The sequence below is a fragment of the Pseudophryne corroboree genome, chromosome 1, assembly GCF_028390025.1.
Source record: "Pseudophryne corroboree isolate aPseCor3 chromosome 1, aPseCor3.hap2, whole genome shotgun sequence".
Classification (NCBI taxonomy): Eukaryota; Metazoa; Chordata; class Amphibia; order Anura; family Myobatrachidae; genus Pseudophryne; species Pseudophryne corroboree.
This window is the reverse complement of record NC_086444.1, coordinates 363,328,352-363,334,351: the sequence shown is the minus strand read 5'-3', so window position 1 is coordinate 363,334,351 and position 6,000 is coordinate 363,328,352.

Sequence of the window (6,000 nt, the reverse complement as noted above, 5' to 3'; positions counted from 1 at the left end):
TTCAACAGGGTGTCCGTTTATGGGCTGAAACGCCAGCTGGCCAAGGGCCCCCGCTATCCCTGGAGCTTGTAGCTGTGGGTTTCCCACCACAGAACATGGAGCCGCGGCCCTCCCCCCTCCGGAGCAGCAAGATGCAGACGTGGATCCACTCCTGCAGACAGGTTACTGGCGATAGGGAGAGGGTCACAGACAGGACACCTAGGCTGCTAGGCACAGCATCCTCTGGGAAACCGCAGCGATCGGTGGGAGGAGAGCAGGGTAGGAGATGTAGCAAACAGCCAGTGTCAAACTGCCTGTGCCTGCAGTGCAGATCTGGACTGATGCCACCCGCGGAGTGAACGGCCCCACCATCTTACTCACCCCCCCTCATGTCACTCACTGTACTACTCCCTCCCCCACATGTCACTTACTGTTCTGCTTCCCTCTCATGTCACTCACTGTTCTCCACCCTCATGTCACCCACTGTTCTCCCCCCCATGTTACTCACTGTTCTGCTCCCCCCTCATGTCACTCACTGTTTCCCCCCCCCTCATGTCACTCACTGTTCTCCCCCCCCATGTTACTCGCTGTTCTGCTCCCCCTTCATGTCACTCACTGCCCCCCCCCCATGTCACTCACTGTTCTCCCCCCCTCATGTCACTCACTGTTCTCCCCCCCCTCATGTCACTCACTGTTCTCCCCCCCATGTTACGCACTGTTCTCCCCCCCCTCATGTCACTCACTGTTCCCCCCCCTCATGTCACTCACTGTTCTCCCCCCCTCATGTCACTCACTGTCCCCCCCCTCATGTTATTCACTGTTCTCCCCCCCTCATGTCACTCACTGTACTCCCCCCCTCATGTCACTCACTGTTCTCCCCCCCATGTCATGCACTGTTCTGCTCCCCCCTCATGTCACTCACTGTTCTCCCCCCTCATGTCACTCACTGTTCTCCCCCCCTCATGTCACTCACTGTTCTCACCCCCTCATGCCACTCACTGTTCTCCCCTCCTCATGTCCCTCAATATTCTCCCCCCCATGTCACTCACTGTTGTCCCCCCATGTCACTTACTTTTTGCCCCCCATGTCACTCACTGTTCTCCCCTCCTCATGTCACTCACTGTTCTCCCCCCCATGTTACGCACTGTCCCCCCCCCTCATGTCACTCACTGTCCCCCCCCCCTCATGTCACTCACTGTTCTCCCCCCCTCATGTCACTCACTGTCCTCCCCCCATGTTTACACACTGTTCTGCTCCCCCCTCATGTCACTCACTGTCCCCCCCCCTCATGTCACTCACTGTTCTCCCCCCCTCATGTCACTCACTGTTCTCCCCCCCTCATGTCACTCACTGTTCTCCCCCCCTCATATCACTCACTGTTCTCCCCCCATGTTACGCACTGTTCTGCTCCCCCCTCATGTCACTCACTGTTCTCCCCCCCTCATGTCACTCACTGTTCTCCCCTCCAACATGTCACTCAATGTTCTCCCCCCATGTCACTCACTGTTGTCCCCCCATGTCACTTATTTTTTGTGTCCCCCCTCATGTCACTCACTGTTCTCCCCTCCTCATGTCACTCAATGTTCTCCCCCCATGTCACTCACTGTTGTGTCCCCCCAAGTCACTTACTTTTTGCCCCCCCCCCCTCATGTCACTCACTGTTCTATTCTCTGTCTGCCGTAATGTGTAAAAAGGAGATGCTGTCTGCCGTAATGTGTAAAAAGGAGACGCTGTCTGCCGTAATGTGTAAAAAGGAGACGCTGTCTGCCGTAATGTGTAAAAAGGAGACGCTGTCTGCCGTAATGTGTAAACGCTGTCTGCCGTAATGTGTAAAAAGGAGACGCTGTCTGCCGTAATGTGTAAAAAGGGGACGCTGTCTGCCGTAATGTGTAAAAAGGGGGACAGTCTGCCGTAATGTGTAAAAAGGGGACGCAGTCTGCCGTAATGTGTAAAAAGGGGATGTTGTCTGCCGTAATGTGTAAAAAGGAGATGCTGTCTGCCGTAATGTGTAAAAAGGGGGACGCTGTCTGCCGTAATGTGTAAAAAGGGGGACGCTGTCTACCGTAATGTGTAAAAGGGGCTCTACCTGGTGTAGTGGCGCTACCGTGCACCGTAGTATGAATTGGTATTATTTTGTGACCACGCCCTTACCCATGAAGCCACGCCCCTATATAGTTTTTGCGCGCCTGCGGCGTGCACTGCCCCTGTCTTGCATGGGGGGGCGCCAATGCCATTTCTTGCACACAGCGCTAAAATGCCTAGTTACGGCACTGCTGTGTGGGGTCCGGAGGAAAGTTTGAGAACCTATGCACTAGATCATAGGTTCTCAAACTCGGTCCTCAGGACCCCACACAGTGCATGTTTTGCAGGTAACCCAGCAGGTGCACAGGTGTATTAATTACTCACTGACACATTTTAAAAGGTCCACAGGTGGAGATAATTATTTCACTTATGATTCTGTGAGGAGACCTGCAAAACATGCACTGTGTGGGGTCCTGAAGACCGAGTTTGAGAACCTGTGCACTAGATCATCTGCAATCACAGGCTAAGTGGCAAAGTAATTTTCGTATATGCAAATTATTTAGCATCTTATTCATTATGTCTATAAATAGGACCACATGTCCTCAAACAAAACAGGCCCCACGGGTGCGTCGGCCCACCGGGACTCTTCCCTGTAAGCCCTGTGCCCAATCCGCCTCTGGTCCCACCCCTGGCTCCTACGTCAATACTTGTAGAGCTGCACTAGTCTGTGAATGAGCAACAGGTTGATGCGCATGCAGGACTTCTTAAAACAAGTCTTATTTGCGTATCTGCTCTCTATAAACCGTTCCTGCAGGTCGGCAATACCCCACCTATATGTAACGTAACAATGTATGACATCACATAGGGATGGAGAAGTGAGCCAGAATCTTTTTTGGGGGAGGGACGGGCCCTGTCTATTTTGTCAGTCCTCCTGGGCCCCACAATTTTTGATGGCAGCCCTGCCCTGTTGCATTCCAATATATTACGATGTACTGTATAATGCATGACTGCATTTGATGCTGTGCAAACACACGTGGAATGTATCTGAGCTATAATGCAACCACGCAACAAACAATTGGCAGACTGACGCAGCAACATGTAGTAAATACATTTTCTTGTTGCAAAAAATGTATGAACACACATATATTGCTGGCCAGAACTTTGTGCCCCATTAACGCATGTCACATGCACCTTATTGTGTTTAGGAGACGGGAGGGTATTTGGAGTGACTTAGTACCTAGCATCCATGATATGTGACCACACTCACCACACATAAGCACAGTGCATTCAATTAAAAAATCCAAAAGTTGCTAATAATGTTATTGATATGTCTGTTTAGTGGAGTAATTGCAATCATGGCAGCTGTTATGGGACCCTGCAGCAAAGTTCTCAATAGTCTATGCTATTTAGAGCTCAGTTACAGATCGCATGATTTGCCAGGAGTGGGATATGTGTGATCCCTCCATGGTATTGGGCACTTGCGCATACACAGTCTATGCCCCCCTTTACCTGTGACCACGCCCCCTTTTTAATTTGTACCTATTTTTATGTATAAAATGTTGGAGGGTATGGGTGAATGTTAATACATGTCCCTGATAATCTCTTATTGCAGTGAGTAAGTCAATAGTGGACATACAGATGTGTTATGATACACCTAGCCTCAATACGCCACACAGGTGGAAGCTGCAGGTGCTTGAATTGAAAAGGAAAATTGTTGGGGATAAGTGGTATACGTGGTATAAACACAGTCTCACCTGCACCACATCCCGTTAGAATCCCTGCCTAAGTTAGGTTTCTCTGCAGAGCAGTTACTTTAAGGGGGTCATTCCAAGTTGATCGCTCACTAGCTATTTTTTGCAGCGCTGCGATCAGATAGTCGCCGCCTATGGGGGAGTGTATTTTCGCTTTGCAAGTGTGCAAACGCTTGTGCAGCCGAGCGGTACAAAAAAGTTTTGGGCAGTTTCTGAGTAGGTTTGAACTTACCCAGCCGCTGCGATCACTTCAGCCTGTCCGTGGCCGGAATTGACGTCAGACACCCGCCCTGCAAACATTTGGACATGCCTGCGTTTTTCCAAACACTCCCAGAAAACGGTCAGTTGCCACCCATAAGCGCCCTCTACCTGTCAATCTCCTTGCGATCGGCTGTGCAAATGGATTCTCCGAAAAACCCACCGCTCAGCAACGATCCGCTTTGTACCCATACGACGCACCTGCGCATTGCGATGCATACGCATGCGCAGTTTTGCCGAGATTTGATCTGATCATACCGCAGCAAAAAAACCTAGCGTGCGATCATGTCGGAATGACCCCCACAGTCTGGTTCCGTTGCATAAATTGGGCGGACTCAAGTTCCGCAGATGCATGTTTAAAACATCAACTTACTATATTTATATACATATAGTCAATTTGTGACTTAGTTTACAATATACTTTTTCACTTTAAAAGTCCTTTAATGTCATCCCTTTTCTCTGTATATGTATAATGATGCAGTTCACCCCAGCACACCTAGTGGCCACCTGCATCCCCCTTTCAGGAGGTGGGGAGGTTTGCAGGTTAGGGGGCACTAGGCTGAAGCTTTGCCTAGGATGCAGAGAGACTTTGCACCGGCCTTGGTAGAATTCATATCCGGGTGACCACAGTAAAATAAAGAGGCCATACTGTATGTTCATGATCACAGTACATTGAAAAGCTCTATTCAGTGTGAAATCCTTCTCTAGTGAATATAGTTTAGTTCGAAAGCTACATAGGATTATCTGCTCCTCGGCTTATTTGGCTTCTCCCTCTCTCACTGCAATGCCATGCTAGCCCTGCTCCTTCTTCTGATTGCATAAAGCTGTTCAATCCCAATTTTCTGTGATGACTGGAAGGAAAGTAGCCAGCGCTGAGACTGAAGCTGGGAACAACAAGCCACTAAGGGTCTAAATGTTGTGCTGGACTAGACAGGTACCCACATACACTGACTGACTATACATTGATCATTCCACCTCTGGAATTTGGAAGCTATTACATTTAACCACATATGTATTTTTCCCTTAAATTCCTATTCTAAAGCTCACAAACAGACTGAGAACTGACTGGTCAGTATTTCTGTAGTGTATTTCATGGTAAGTATGTTAAAGTGGTCCCTTCTTAATGATCTTATACTGCGGAAAATGTTTCATGCAGATGTTGTGGAAAATCTATATACAGTATACAGTATAAATACAAAAGCCCTAACTCACTCAATCATCCCTAATTCTCTTACTTCCCAATATGTTAGGAAGATGACATTTAACACAGGTATTCTTCAGGTGGGAAATAGGAAAACTACATAATTAGAATTTTAATAAACCTCCTCTAAGGGGATGAAAAGAGGGTTGACACAATGACATCATTACCAATACGTTGCGTAAACGATAACGCCCAAACGGACAATCGGTTTAATATTTGGATTGCGCCTCCAGTGTGTAGAATTTAATAAACTACAAAAATGCGAAATCACTCACTCATTCACTGACTCATCACTAATTTTCTGACTTCCCGATATGTTAGGAAGCTGCAATGTAACATAAGTATTCTGCAGGTGGGAAATAGGAAAACTACATATATGAATTTTAATAAACCTCCCCTACGGGGATGAAAAGGGGGTTGACATAATGATGTCATTACCAATGCGTGGCTTGCGTTGCGTGAACGATAACGCCCAAACAGACAATCAGATCAAAAATTTGGATTGCACATCCAGTGTGTAGAATTTAATACACTACAAAAGTGGTCCTGTCACTTTTTACAGTATCTGCTATGGGTGCTCCTCGGGTAACACCAAGAACCATGGATTAATATTTACTTACATTAAAACAATTCAAATTTACATCTCTATAGATTTTTCAAATTTTGAACACTCATTTGTATTTACAACCGTGAAATTCAGAAACTCCTGTGCAAAGAACGGGTAGAACAGCTAGTCGTATAATAATTAGATCAAAAATCTTGATTGCTCACCTTTTTTACTGTTTTGCT